General features: G+C 34.4%; 1 protein-coding gene across 3 annotated transcripts in view; it reads right to left on the reverse strand.

Moving 5' to 3' along the window:
• The window catches only part of NOX4 (NADPH oxidase 4), a 170,484-nt gene that overhangs the window by 48,330 nt on the left and 105,328 nt on the right, over positions 1–16,826 (reverse strand). The window lies entirely within an intron of this gene.

A 16,826-nucleotide genomic window follows, 5' to 3' on the forward strand; every position in this document is an offset into this window, starting at 1 on the left:
GTGGGGTTTTTTGTTTTTTTTTTTTTGTTTTAAAGATTTTATTTATTTATTTTTAGAGAGGGAAGAGAGGGAGATACATAGAGACAGAGAAACATCAATGTGCGGTTGCTGGGGGCCGTGGCCTGCAACCCAGGCATGTACCCTAGCTGGGAATCGAACCTGCAACACTTTGATTCACAGCCCGCGCTCAATCCACTTAGCTACGCCAGCCAGGGCGAATAATGTAACTAATACTTTGTTGAAAATACAGGTGCTCACTGTTAAAATGAAATACTCTTAGGCACACATTCTTTCAGACAAGTAACAACATCTAGTGTGGGCCAATATGGGGGGAAGGTGCAGGAATTGAGCAAGTGCCCCTGCAGGTCCATGAGATACCCTCGCCAGCTGCACCATGCCCTAGGAGGCAGTCCACAAGATACACAAAGCCATTATGCCTTTAAGGTGAGAGTGTCAGTGGAAAAATGTCATTTAGGTTAATATGACAGATATATATAGCAAGTAGAGGTTAAACACTCTACCCTAATGAATATAGAGTAGCCTGAATATTCTTATTACAGTGCTTTCATCTTTTTTATAAAGTATAATAAATCATTTCAAAAGTAATAGGCTGAAATGATTAAAAAAGAAGTAAATATTACATTTATTTTTCTCTTTCAAGAAAGCTGGTGATGAGCACGTAACTCAAATAAAATGTTTGTCAGTATTTGCCATCCACCCTGGAGGCCATACTGATTTCATTGAACATGTGAAAAGATATAAATCTGTTGATGTTGGATCAACATCTACTTCAAAAGTTCCTCATTATCTTATAAAAACAATGTCAAATAATGACAATTTAACACATAAATATTTAAAAGATGTAATAGGTGACCAATGTCAATAATAATAGAAGTAACTTGACAATAACTGGAATCTAGGCAGCTGGTCTGTGTAGATAACACCAATCAAGTTGAAGATTGGCTTTGTCGAAAGATAAGAAAATAATAAAGCAATTCTAATTTTATAGCATTGCACAAAAACAAATAATCAAGACATGGAAAGGTAGGTGGGAGTGAGGAATTAGTACATGCTAAGTGTTCACAAATGTCTTAAATTCTTACACTTTTTCTGCTAATTGTGTATCTCAACATTCTTTACTGAAAGGCAGCTTTGACTGTCCAAGGGAGAGTCACTCTTTGTCTCTAGCTTGTATTGTCAACTTATGAAGAATAGGTACTTGTTTTATTTCTCTTTTTCTCTTTCCTAAGTCAATTCCCTGTCTTCCTTCCCTATTTCTTCCTTCCTTCATCCCTCCCTCCCTTTCTTTCCTTCCTTCCTTCCTTCCTCCCTCAAATTAAATGAAGTTCCTTCCAACAAAAATTTCTCTTTCTCACTTTTCTCTTTAGCTATTTCCTATCCATCCCTGACTGTATCACAAAATAGTTCCAAAAGGTGTTTGTCTGTTTTTTGTTTTCTTTAAGAAAGTTAATTTCAGGGAAGAAAGTAAGCTGGTAAAGACCATGTTCTGATTAGTGAGGTGCAAGCTAGGGGGTGATGTCTCTGAATACATACATTTTAACAAATTTTTAAATAAATATAAAAGAGTAAGATAACTATTGGACTTAAAGAAGAAACAATGGCATGGATGAAGAAATCAATTTAAAGCTAACAATAAAGAGTGTAAAATGTTCATTTCACCTAAAAGTACGAAACAATAAAAGTAAATTAAGAAAAAATTAATATAAAAAAGAGAGACGGAAAGGAGATTCTATGAATAAGGGGATTCTGACAGTGGCTAAGTATGTTTACTCCAATTAACCATTCTAGCATTGGGATGCACTCAGGGAACCACTGGGCCTATAGTGTCACAGACTGAAGCCAAAACTCTATTAAGCCCTTACTGTTATAGGTCTGTTATTGTAATGTTCTGGTTCTTCAGGAAATAGTGTTAGAGTCAAGGTTTAGGTCCCCAAAAGTTGATTTCCCTTCCACCAATGCAGAGTCACTCTACCAATGGCTGCAGGGTAAGATTATTTTACAGTTTCATTTTTGACATATATAAGAGTCCTTTCTCAAAGGAATATGACCATCCCTTTATTAAAGGGGTACAGATCTATTAACTGACTCAAGTATGGGAAATGGGTGAAGGCTGTGACTCCCTAGTGAGATGATTCAAATTGTGCCTCTATTTGCCAATCCTAGAGCTTTCCTTTCATTTGTATAAATAAAGTTAGAATTTATTATGTCATCCACCTATTTGAGTCCTAAGGACACCGTGGTCAGTTAATCACCACCAAAGATCTCTACAGGTCAATCCTTTCTGATTACTCTTCCAGCTATGCTGCCCATTATGGTAAACACACCTATCTTGGCTTTATTGATTAAGTGCTGCCTATTAGCCCAAGCCTATCAGAAGCCTCATCGTGTCCACTGGGTTCAAGGAGCCCCCTTCAGTGGTGGCCTCTTTCACTTGTCATCCTCAGCCAGCCACCACAGAGCCTCTCAAGGGTCCTAGAATGCCTGTCATAAGTATATTCTCAAAGCTGTAGTGAAAGAATTACTCAGGAGAACTTAACTAAGGGGGTGACAAGCTATCATACATAATAAATTTTCTCCAGCATTCCAGTCTCTGTAAGGTATTGAATAACTTCATCTACAATTACCTAACAAGTCCACAAGCATATACACCAGAAAGTCAAGAATGAGTATGTCTAAGAAATTCAAATGAAGAAAGGAAAAAAGGCATTAACTTTTATTTTATTGATATCTTGTTTGTATTTTTAGTAGTACTTATATAAAACTATTTTTCAAAAGATATATGTGTATACTATTACAAACATTAAAATATCTTCGAGGGTACTAATGATTAAGACCTTCATGGGTATGGTCTCTACATTATAGCTTTTGTAACCCTGTCTGCTTCTCCACCTGCTGAGGAAGACACAACAATGATGCAGAAACACACACACACACACACACACACAAACACACACTGCTTAAAGGGAAGGTACAGATTAATTTTCTTCATAACATTCAGTAAACACTATTTAAATATATAAACAAAATGCACATCTAAAATTTCTTTTTTTCAGCAAGTATTTATTGCTATTTGCTGAAATATTTAACAGGTACCAAGTTAGGCCCTTAATATGTCAAAAGTCTATTAAAGAACACATATATGCTATAAAAAGGTGTGCATATATATATATATATATATATATATACACTTAAAATAAATAAGTGCTAAGTGCATACTACTAAGAGTCCAGAAGAACAAGACAACCAACTTTGCCTGGATATGTTGGTAATAAAAAGTAAAAGAATCAGCAAAGTTTTGTTTAGAAAAAGTGAAAGAAACCAAAAAAAGAATTCTGATCCATGGTGCTAGACAATAATTTTGCCAATATTTTTGCTCTTTTCTATATATTAATATCTAATGTCAGAGAACTTTAAATTAGTAGTAAAACTAAAAGTTTTAGAAGGCAATTTTATTGATTGAATCATATTTCGTTTATCTACTCTCTCAACAAACTTTTGTTAAGTACCTGTTATTCACCACAAATGTACTCTCAAGGGCAGCCCTGTTTATCATGAAAAAATGTCAGGACAACAAAAGAATAGCAATGCCGTTACAGCTACTTGAAAAAGAATTTAGAATGTAATTATAAAATTACTTAAAAAGGAAAAGAAGAGCTGTTCTCCTAGGGATTCAAAGAAATTAATGGTTTGTCAAAATGTGATGTTTTATTTTCCTTAGGAAAAGAAATATGCACACTAATCTTAGAAAAACAAATTACTTCAAAAAATAAAAAGCCAAAAAAAAGAAAGGGCAGACTTGGTATTGTACATCTAAACCAAGTAGAAAGATATAAAGTATAATTTTTCTTTTCTGAAAAGTTTAAATGAAGTGAATGTTCTATATTACCATGGCAATTCGCTATTGAATAACAATAGTTGCTATTTAAAATATTGCTTTTAAAGCAACATCGAAGGTATTCAAATTAGTACTATTTTAAATAAATCAGAAAATCTAGTTGCTAAGCAAAAACATTTCCCCTTAAAGATATAGACAAATCTTCTGCAGATAAAATTAAGATGGAAATAGACAGCAATTCTAGGAGATAAAAGCATTCTGTTTCATGCCCTGGTTGTATAAAACCACCTTCTTTATAAATACTGAGGTTAGTGTTAAAGGAATACAAAATACAGAATCTAGTAAGTGTCTTATGCAAGGAAAAACAAAATAAAGCAAGCCACACTTGCGACGCAGAAGATGAGAACCTGGTGAGCACAATGTATCCATAACCAGAGCTAATAAATGAGTAAGGATCTTAATAGGAGATAGAAACATAAACATAAAAATCCTATACTTGACATATAACCTCCACCATATTCTCTGTGAGATTCTCTCAACTTTACCAAAATTAATCTATTATAATTCCTAATGTATGCAGAACTATATTATGTATATTCCAGAATTATTTCTCTGAAAAGCATCATACAGTGTTACATAGCAATAAGCGGGAAAAGGAGAAAACAACTCCCTCAATGCATTATATTGTAGGTGAAGAAACTAAAAGCCAAGCAGACTGGCTGACTGGCCCATGGTAACATGGCTAGCAAGAGGCAAAAAGATTAAAACAAAAACAAATCCCTCAAAACTCACAGTCCCGTGCTCTTTCCAATGTATCAAACTGCCTCATTCTTGGGAGGGAAAATAGTGTACTCCCTTTTCTCCCCTCTTCCTTCCCTTCCTTCTGGCCTAAGGCTTACATGGTAACAGAAAACACAGCAGGGTCATACACAGTCTGTATGCCTCCACACTGGTACTATTAATGTAAGGTCTGAAGGTAGGCAATGCAGTGAAACACAAAGGAAAATTCTTTCATGGATCCTTTTATTTTTAGAGGAAGTACGTTGATAAAAGTCTGTTCCTTCAATACTCATTATTCTGGTTTGTATTTTTAAACATACTATTTTTTTTAATCAAAAGCAGCTTTTAAAAGAACTGCAAACAGACTTCTTGGCCTCTAAATGCATCAGTGAATTAACGTCTATCACTGACTTCCTTACAAAAATATAAATTCTCTTCTGTTGCCACTGAGGCTAAACTATAACAAAAATTGACAAGTGGGAAAGAAAAGAACAGAGGTTCAAGGAAAATGAAAGCAATTAACAGGCACTTTTGAGTAGACACATTATTGCTACTAAGCTTTCCACAATCTACCTCTTAAGGAAAATATTATATTTTCATTTGTCACAGCAAATACACATTTTAACAATGTAGGCATTCAACAGAAGAAACACCTCAAAGTGATCAAGGCTCAGCTTGATTCTAATTCAGTTTCTGCTTTCTACATAAATTCTGAATACCCCCTGGGTGCACATATTCAAGAAAGAACAGGCAATTTTATCTGAGATCCAAAGAAACAGGAGGCCTTCTTTTCAGGAGGACTACATTTTTATGAAGTTCTAACCTAAAACCTTGCACAAACAAAATTAACAGCATGCGATGTATGGTCCTTTGAAACCTATCAAAAGCTGCTCTTAAATACAGGACCTCCTAGTCAAAGACCAAACCCATGAAATGGTGGATTAGGGAAGAGTAACAAGCAAATATATAAATTCACTTCTATTGTTAAGTTGTTTTATTGGACAAAATTGGGTTTTCTTTGACCCCTCTGGTGTTTTTGTATAGGCATTCCCAATGCCAGGACTGCTTGTCCTTCGTTTAACCAAAATCTGTTCAAGATTGAAGGGATCAGATTCCCATTCCTTGAAGAGGCCTTTACAGACTTTGCCTACTAATAATGAACATGATCTCATTTTTTATTTTCAGCATAGTAAAGTTAGGTACTGGAATAGGGATTCTTAATCTCCTGTAGAATATAGAATAAAGTGTAATTTATTTAGCTTCATGTTCAACATTCTTTAAAAATCTGGCTCTTGCATATCTCTGTAGCCTGTCTCCCAACACTTTTCACTGTGAACTCGCAGCTCAGCTGCATTAACCTCAGACTGTTTCCTAATGACATCACCCTTTTCATTGCAATCAGTGTTCTCTCTTCCTGCAGTGCCCTTTCCTGCCTAGAAAGCTCCCACTTTAACCTGTTTTCCAGCTCAAATGAACCTTACAAAGCTTATATAAATTTTATGATTTTTTTACAACAGAGTAAATAGGGTTTCTTAAAGAACCCTAATCATATATCCTTGAGACTCAAATGTCAGTATTTGCATCTTTACCAGCAATAGATATTAATCAACACAGAAAATCTCTGTTAACTGATAGGTGAAATATAATATATAGTTATTGTAATTGACATTTATTTGAATACTGGAATGATTCACTTTGTTAACATAGTTTATCCATTTCTTTTCTCAGCTTATTTCTCTTTGTATTGAAGTAGCTCTTTATATATTAAAGACATCAATAATTTCTACATATTTATTTTTGTTCAATTCCCTTATTATTTTAAAATGTTTATTTAGCTAAATGTACTTACGTTTCTCTGTGAATTCTTACAAGATACAATGGCCTTTTACTTTAGAGGCTGGTGACTATCAATTTTCATTTTCTTCAGATTCTTTTACAGATTTTCTATGTTAAAGTATTTAACCTATCTGGAAATAACCTTTGTCATTTAAAGATTTAATTTTTTAATAGGTGCCAATTGTTTTACCTATTTACAAACTAATAGTTCATATTGATTTATGGAACTTACTTTTCATATTACATATATTTTCAAATATTAAAGGTTCTTTCTGGGCTGCCTATTTTCTTTATTAATTTATTTCTTGTCATTTATGCTCTAGTACCACAGTATTTAAACTACTTTAAATGCTAATTTTTATAGTTTATAGAAGGTAGTACAGTAAATTAGCACATGCTTTAGCATAAATGAGCCTGAGTTCAACCCTCAATTCTTTCACTTAATAGCTTCACGTTCCTTGGCACATTATTTAGCCTTGTAAATTCTTAGCTTGTTTGTAAATTTCATTTCACTTTATAATTCATTTTAACAGAACCAGTCCTAGCTAGTTATTCGAGATTTTCTAGATTTTCTTGTTATTTATTTTAATTATTTTCTTCTGTTTTTTCAAATAAGCATTAATATTTTTTATTTTGAGTTGTATTTTCATTGAAATTATATTAAGCCTATAACTTATTTTTAGAAGAATTAACGGTTTTACCACATCCATACGTTAAATGTAGAAACAAAGCATGTCACTCTAAACTATCCTATTCTTAAAAAAAGTTGCTCATTTTCTCCATATTGCTCAATTCTTAGTATTCACTAAAGTTATATTAATTTTTTCTGTGACTTCTTTTTAATATGGAAAAGATAATAAACATCAAATGAATGTCTTTGATAGGCTTAGGAAAATTTTGTTAGAGGTTTACATTGTAAAAGCCAACCTCTCTACTTAAATAAACAAATATAATGTATAATAAATACAGTTAAAATCTTCTTTTTAAAAGATAATTTGGGAAAACACTGCAGGAATAGGGATATTTATTCATGTAAATGCATTCCAAAACCTAAAAAAAAAAGGAAAGAAAGAAAGAAAGAAAGAGAAAGGTAATTCCCACATCCACTGGGTTTGGATCTTGGCCCTGGTTGTCTTTTCCACTATCCTCACTGCCAACCTCGAAAGCCTATGGTTGAAAATTGTATCTCAACCAGGGAAGACACAATACTCAAAACCACCACTAAACAGTCCACCATTCCAGCATCAACAAAAGATTTGTTCTGTTATGGTGAAAGTGGAAAGTCAGGACAACATCACACATGAGAAGATGGGGAAGAAAGGATGACAAATCACTTGACTATTTCTTAAGGACTCTCCCACATTCAAAACACATTTTCTTATTTGTTCCAATTGGAGACAGCTTTCTGTTAAGCATTGTCTCTGTAAACAATGGAGTATGCAAAGTTTTATGTGTGGATTTTCTCTCCTTTTTCTTTTCTCATAATTATGTGAATCATGTGCATAATAGCACCTCAACATTTTACTAGTTTCCCAATAGAGTGCCAACAACAACCAAGGAATCTTCTACGCTCAAGTTCTTCCTCACACTGCCACAACCCATTTCAGCTCTTCTTCACTAACTTCACTAACTATTCTACCTAATCTAGGAACATTTCTGAGGGTTCCCTAGCATGCCATGTCCATTATTTAATTGCTATCTCCAAATTTTCTCTAGTTATATGTGTTTATAAAATCCCACTCTCCTCCTTTGTTAAAGTTCACAAATCATACTAAGAACAGTAGCATTTTTGCTAGATACTATTCCCCAAGTTCCCTTACTCAATTGCCTTGGAATCCACAGATAAGAAGTATATTCCTTTGGTATTAAGATATGTGTTTGGTGTGTTCACTTGGATGACAGTAAAGAATATTTTCCGCTTCATTATAATCCACCAAGTCACAATTTTGCTTTAAAAATTACAATTTGTTAAGAAAATAGGGACTCTATTAATTTAGCTTCCTTTAAAAAGCACTTAGCAAGTGCATCAAACAAATGCATACTTCAAAATGATCCTCATGATAATGATAATGACACAAAACCCTGGCCTTCCTGGCTTCTTTGAAATCATTTAGTCCATTACCACTAGAATGACTTGGCAGAATGACGTATACCTTCTTGGCCACATACTTCATTACTGTCATACTTTTGACATTACCTAAGAAATTATGGCACCGAGAAAATTCCTCACTATTCTTAGTTTCCTTAATATTACATAGTAAAATAAAACAAAATAACAGATAATAGAGAATCCAAACTTCCCTTAGGAACTGAACAAATCTTAATGAAAACATAACAATCTGTGCAAACAAACCACTTTGCTATAATAACTCCACTTCCAGGTCCAGAAATTATGTAATCTGCTTGTTTTCAAAAATAAAAAGTAACAATTTTTCTGGCCAGAAAACAAAAATTTTGTATTTTCCTTTTTTTGGGACTTGTAAAATGACTGACCTAAAATAAAACTTTATGAGTAGTGAATTCCAATAATTTGCTAAGCAGTCTCTACATTTTCAGTGGGATTTTAAATGAGCTGTCATCTTCTAAAAAATGATAGCATAGATTTCATGTTCATTAACTGAGAAACCAAGGAGAAAACAATTTATTCTCCTTCATGAGAACAGATGGCCATTAAAATGTAAGACAAATTTCTAATTTCCCTGATAGAAAAATTTCCTTGATTTTTGAGGCTACTAAATATGGCATTTAACACCAGCTCATATTTATTGAATGATATATTGTTAGTAAGTTATGTTAAATTCCATCAAATGAACTAATTAACTGTCTGCAATGATTTTCACATTCATGAAAGGCTAGAATTTTATATAGTGTTTCATTATATAAATAATATATACTTAAAGATCTAATATATCAATTCTCATTCTGACCAGATTTACCTGAATGGTTTTATACAAGTAATTATCTGTGTATTTGTTAACTCATCACCCACTGCTAATCAGAGGCTAGATCAGTATGAATTCAATCACTCTCAGAGTTCTGGGGGAATTTAGAAATAGGATGGATGACTTTAGAAATAGGCCCATTTGCCAGGTGCTTCTTTTTATTAACTCTCTCTACTTATTGGTCTCCAATTTACTCAGTAATTCAAAGTAGTCTATACCATCCCAAACTTCTCCTCTGCATCTTCCCAGTAAGATCATCTTTCTAAGTTTAGCAGTAATTCCCTTCACAAAATTATTGAGTGGTCCTATTCCACTGGACAGCATTACCTCCACAGAACTTATTTCTCTTCAGCTTCCTTGACACTATGACAAATATTTAATTTGGCATCTTGGCCTCTAACCTGGTCTTTTCTTTTCCAATCTGCATAACACCATCAGGGTGACTGAAATATAGGGGTGGGCTAAAGTAGGTTTACAGTTGTTCATATGAACATCACAACGGTACCGTGAATTTTGGCACAATCTCGTAAGTGCCTTGTGACATTCTTTTGAGTTAATAAAGCTATTGTAATAATCATAACCTGTGTGTCTTTTTCCATATGAACAACTGTAAATCTGCTTTGGCTCGCCCCTGTAAAGTACAAATTTAATTGCATTTTTTGTTGGAAACCCTTCCATTTTTCACCAGTATCTTTAGGAGAAAAGACCAAGCTTCTTAGCAATTCCTAAAAGCTCTTCCATGACATGACCTCTGGATACCACTACAACCTGGCTTTCCAACACCATGACATTTTCCTGGCATTTCACGGCAGTTCACCCTCTGAGACATTCTCCCTGGAATAATCTCCCCCTCTGACCAAATCTTATTTACCACTAAAACATAGTTTGACCTAGAGAGCCTCCAAAATCTCCCTCAAGAAGCAACGACATCTTTCATTTCTGTGGGCACAGTAGTATATTTGTTTCTGTATCTGACCACTGCCCCTCTAACTTGTAAGTTTTCGTGAAGCAGAGGATATGTCTGCTTCCTCTCCCTCCCTCCCTCCCTCCCATCCTCCTTTCTTCTCTTCTTCCTTCCTCCCTCCCTCCCCTGCTTTATTCCTTTCCTTAATAAATATTTACATTTACTATGGACAACACTTTTAAATCCCTTTAATAGGCCCTTGAGTACAATGGTAAGCAAAAAGAGATACAGGTTCCTACAATAATGTGTATAGTTTATTGAGGAAATTTGTCACACCAATGTTCACACTTTGAATGTATAGTTACCAATGGAGATAAGTGCTTTTAAATAAAGAAATATAGTGATGGCAGCCTATATAAGAAACACCACCAAAAACTGAGGTGTCAAAGAGGCTTCTCAGATGAAGTAACTGCTGAGCTGTGCTTTAAAGATACTAGGTATATATGATGGTAGGGGTGGGTAGGGGTGATGGAGAATAATGTGAACACATGGATCAGGATATATACAGGGTAAACGGAAGCAAACAAAACAAAAGGAATCAAAAGGCCAGTGTTGCTGCTGTGCAGACAAGTTGGACAGAGCTAGAGCAGGGAGGCGCCTGCCCCAGTCTATCATAAGGACTTTTTTTGTCTTTATTCTAAGAGAAATGAGAAGCTATTAAAGTGTTTGAAGCAAGACAGAGAGAGAGAGAGAGAGAGAGAGAGAGAGAGAGAGAGAGAGAGAGAGAGAGAGAGAGAGAGAGAGGTTTAATTTAATTCATGCTTGGAAGTTTCTATGGCTACAGTACAGAGAATGGATAGGAGATGACAACTATAGTGAATTTTATCAGGAGTAGACCAATGTTGATTAAATTCAACTCCCCACCTACCTAATTGCTAATCTAAAGAAGTGGGCCATGCCTGGGGAGAAAAAAAATCACAATTATTTTGGTTTGTCTCACTTTAAATTTCGAACCACTTATCTCAGTAGACCTCTTGGCACAACTCAGGAGGGCCACCATGCTTCAGTCATCAATTTACTACTTCAAATGGTACATTATACTGTCTTTCTTCTCTAAATTCCATATACCTTCCCCTACCCTCAGTCTCAGTGATGACCTTACTATTTATATGATCCAGAAAACTAGAAGAGAAGAAGAGAAATCCCATTCCTCTCACTCAGTGTCTGTTGACCAATCTGTAGCCATGCTCTGTGTCCATCTTCTCTGTCTTCCCCACTTTTACACAGCACAGACTGCCCAGCTGCCTTACCTGAATTCAGGCCCTCCAACTGTACACGGGAATGCAGTCCTTACGGAACCTATTAGGAGGCACTTGTGGACTGTGCTCCTGTAATTATACCTTTTATCTCTTCAGCAATGTCAATGTTCTCCTTTCTACTTCATTCTATTATTCATATTATTCCCAAAAGTACGTAAACCTATTATAATAGCTCACATTAAATATATGTGGATATAATAAATATATATAAAAGTACACAGACATACATTTATGTTATATGTGCTCTGAACTTACATCTGCCTTATCCCTATATCCTCCTCCCTTTGGCAACTGTCCTATTTCATTATGTAATTTTACATAGAAACTCCTTAGAATTTGTCCATTGGTGTCTTGGCAAATATTTAATACTTCAAAAAATGTTTAACCCCTACTTTATGGTGTTCACCAATTTCTATAGGATGAATGCTTATATTATAAATTATTTAAAGCTGTCAAACTTGGACATGGAGTTGGAAGAGAAGCCCCCAATGACCCAGTAAGTTCATCAGAGCTGGCCCCAACATACCACTGGATTTGTCTATACTAACCATCTCCACTTCTCTTACTATTATTATTTCTCAAACCTACTTCAGTCAAGTTTTGTTCTCAACACTCCATTAAAAACACAGCTCCTAAGGTCATTAATTCAGCCTTCATTTTCCTCTACTTCTCAGCAGTATTTGTTTCAACAGCTCAATCCCCCTTTTATGAAGCACTGTCCTGTGGTGTCCAGGAATCAGACTTTCCTGGTCCTCCTCTTACCCCAGTGACCACTCCTTCTAAGTCACCTTTGCTGAACTCTATATGTCAAAATGTCTCAGGGCTTAGTCCTCTGTTCTATTCTCTATCTATACACATTTCTTAAATTGGTTGCTGTTGGTGAGACAATAACACTTTTTACGGCCAGTTTTGAGAACTTGTAGAGAAAATTTGGTTCTCACAATTATAACTAGAAGTTACTAAAGTTTGGAGAGAAGGAGTCAGAGACATTATATATCCTAAAATGTTGTGGAGAATATTGTATGGCAGGACTTGTCTCATTTCTTGCATTCTTCTCTAATGACTTGCTGGACATTGATGTAAATAAAAATAATTATTAAAAACTGGAAAGTTTTTATATGATTTAAGCATGCACTAAAATTTCCAGAATTGCAAACACTCTGTAAATTGCAGTAATATTGTACTCTATTGTGTCTAGAACTTAACCAAAAGATGTTCACCATTTTGGAACATCACATCATAAAGAATATAGTGCTCATAGTATTTCAATTACATTGGGAGCCTGTATTTACAATTATCTTATTCACGATCAGTCTGTATGTGGGTACAAGTCACATATTTCTTTATGACTTCTAGTGTAGTCATACTTGAAAATTTAAATATTGAATGTAAATTATTTACTATAAATTATGTTAATAACTCCTTTATAAAAGGTTAGCATAATATATTTATTTTTATAACAAATTTGTGTATGTAATAATATCTGTAAATTATATTTTAAGAATGTAAAGTGGGCATATAAAATGTTATGAAGCAAGGTGTTAGAACTCACATGGTTGAGAATTACTCCCCTTGATGACTCTATCCAGCTTCAAGGCTTTAAGGAAAATACTAATTCCAGGTGTAGATCTCTAATACAGACCTCTCCCTGACCTCTGAAGTCACATATGCAAATACTTATTCAACTTCACTTCTAGAAAGTCTAAGAAGCATCTCAAATTCAACATGTAGAAGACTGAACTTTGAATGTTAACTCTTGCCCTCTCCCCAATATGCCACAATGTTCTCTATCTCATATTTATTTTTGATTCTTAACTTTTCTTATATTCAACCTCCAATGTGTCAAAAAAAAACTGTCAGATATGCCTTTAAAACCCTTTCACTTCTCATAACCCAATGATTATCATCCTTTGTATAACCAGAATTTTTTTTTGTTTAGACATCAGCGAGAGGTTCTCTTTACTCATCTCTTAATTCCTGCTCTTGCCCACTCCCATCATTTTCTCTACATAGTAGCCAGACTCTAATCAAATGTGGTTAAGACCCTAACTGAAGACTTCCAATGGTTTTTCATAACATTTATAATAAACTGGGGACTGCAAGTACCTACTATATCTGGTCCATGAGTACTTCTCATACTTTATTCCCTAAAACATTTCTACTTACTCAGTTCTGACTGCTTTTATTACTAGTCTCTGAACACAAACATTTGGTTGCTTCAGGGCTTTTGTATTTCCCCCTATTTTCCCTATATATTACTCCTCTGGACTCAGTGCTTTGTTCTGCTGACCACCTATAATAGTCTGGATGCAGCCAAACCAGAAATGAATCTACATATTTTAAATGGAAGGAATTTAATACAGGGAACCAATGACCCCAGTGTGGGAAGAACTGAGAAGCCAAGTCAAAGATGGTAGTGAAGAAATCCAGAGAGTAGCAATAAGCTACTACCCTCCACAAGGACTGACTGGTAGGACATACGGTGTAGGTGAGGCTACCAGACTCTTTAATAGAACCACCTCTGAAGCATCTCCAAAATAATGGTACATCTCTTCCTTCCACCCACCCAACCAAAAAAGTTTGACCTATTTTCTACAATGTTCAGACTTCTCACCTTTTCTGCCTTCTTCCTAAATTCAGGCTTAAAAAAATAACTTCAGCCTGCTAACCACCAGGAAGTACATATTAAAGCAAAATGAATAATCATTTCAGATGTAGACTTCAACACTATACCTTTTACATTCATCAGACTAAAAGCCCAAGTCCTCCACTAGCATCCAATACCCTACTTGATCTCTGATCTCATGTCCTACCACTATCTCCCTCAATGCCTGTATTCCAGCGCAGCTGGCTCCCTGCTGTCCCTGGAATATCCAAAGTAATAATAAAAACTAAAAAGTAAAATAAAAAAATTTTGAATTTTAAATAAAAAATTTAATTTTAAATAAAAAGGTAAAAGTGAAATAAAAACCACAATTGGAACTTTGCACTTATTATTTCCTTAGCCTGAACACACTTCTTTCTAAAATCCACCTGATTCGTCTCCTCACCTACTTATATGGCTGCTCAAAACGTCTGTAACTAGACACTCTACCTAAAATAGCACTACCACCCTTTGTCACTCTTACTCCCTTACCTTCCTTTATTGTTCTTCATAGTACTTATCACTAACTAACATGCTATTTATTGATCTGTTCTTTTTGTTTATTGGAAGTCTCTGCTGACTAAAATATAGTCTCTAAGAGAGCAGAGACCTTTTTGGTTTTAGTCAATCTCCAGAGTCTAGTGTAGAATCTAGCGCATAGTAGGTATATTAAATATTTGATTACCAGGCAAAATAAAAAACAGTTTGTGTTATCTTCAACAATTGTCTAATCTTTATAATTTGCTAATCATAGGGAAAAACAAGGAAAACATATTTCTAGTAACTTTTTGTAGATGTAGCAATTGATAATTTGTGTTTATTATGGGTTTAAAGTTATACTGTTTCATATATTGAAACACAATTTTGTGTTCTTCAAAGAAGTCAGAATGCTTATACTTAATTTGGACCCCATCTTTTGGCATGTACTTGAAAAAAAAAACAAAGAAAACAAAAATAAACAAGCCCAGTATTTAATAGGAGTACCTTTAAGTTTTTGCTTTTTCACAGCAATAAAAATCTAGTTACAGACATAAACAGTATAAGAGCAGATGCCATAACTTTTCCAAAATATGTTGTTATTATAAAACAATGGCATTATTATTATATAGTGTGGTCATCAAATGACTTACAAAGAACTTCCCAAAATGGGGGAGAAACCCACTTTAAATACATCACATATTCTCTTTTAATCTTTTCATAAAAAATTAGATAAAACAATGAGACATGCCTGACTAACAGAATAATATTGAATTAAATAGAGCTATAAAAAGTTATCACCTCTTTTTTGTCCTACTTTTTAACTAATTCTCTATTAGAATTCTCTATTTAAAATTCTTTTTCCTATAAATATAAATGTATTATGTGATCAAGGCATAAGAATACAAGGTAAATCCTTGTATTGCCACTTTGATTCATCAAAGTTAACCATAACTTCTGATTGTAGCAAGATTTTCCAATAGACATTATGGAAATTGATACCCAAGATTCAAGAAAAAGCTGTTATAAGCCCTTTGTTGCATTTTTGTCCATTTATTAATAATACACTAATTATTAAATGGAAAAATGACAAAAAATTTAAATTAATTACATATGGTTATTTGGTATATTATGCTTTTATACTACAACTCAAACCTCTCTAGAGTAAGCTGATATTTACAACACGAAAATAATCAATGGTGTAACATTATTTTAGATATTATTAAAAATAATGATATCTAATAAAGAAAGTAACAGGATATTTTGAAGTTAGATCAAACCAATAGGCCATCTGTGCACATATATTTGAAATTGGAAAGCTCAACTGTTTTTTAGAAGAACAACAAAATATTAATTCAATTCAAAGTGAAATCCACTCCACCCCTTCTACCACCATCATTTCAATGAAAAACCTGAACTGTAAGACAGCGGCCCCCCAAACATTTTGGTACCAGGGACTGGTTACATGGAAAACAATTTTTCCACAGACAGAGAGAGAGGGAGGGCCCAGAGGGGTGGTTTCGGGATGACTCAAGCATATTACATTCATTGTGCACTTTATTTCTATTATTATTACATTGTAATATATGATGAAATAATTCTACAACTCACCATAATGAAGAAGCGGTGGAAGCCCTGAGCTTGTTTTCCCACAACCAGATGGTTCCATCTGGGGGTGATGGGAGACAGGGGCAACCGAAGTGTGTTCCTTATGCTCAGGTAAGCAACACACTTCACGCTTATCTTCATGCTCACATTTTTTTCTTTTGAAAAACTCCAAAGGCTTGTCTTTTAATGTAGAGTGCTTGGTCTCCGTGTGGAAAAGCAGTTTGGAAGGTATCATGGCTTTGTTGCCTAGCCAGTCACCACTTATTATACAAAGCGGGCTTGGAGAATATGAATCACCTATTGCAGTGAAGCTGTAATTTAAGTAGGACTTTTGGAATTTTCTTTTAAATGCAGCTTTCTTTTTGTTGGCAGCGTTAGAGTGTCCTGTTATCCCATCATTGAGTCTTTTTCCCTTTTCAAAGAAGTTCTCCAGTAGTGTTTGTTTTTCACTGATTTTGGC

The sequence above is a fragment of the Phyllostomus hastatus genome, unplaced genomic scaffold, assembly GCF_019186645.2.
Source record: "Phyllostomus hastatus isolate PE091 unplaced genomic scaffold, TTU_PhHast_1.1 phas_scaffold_317, whole genome shotgun sequence".
Classification (NCBI taxonomy): Eukaryota; Metazoa; Chordata; class Mammalia; order Chiroptera; family Phyllostomidae; genus Phyllostomus; species Phyllostomus hastatus.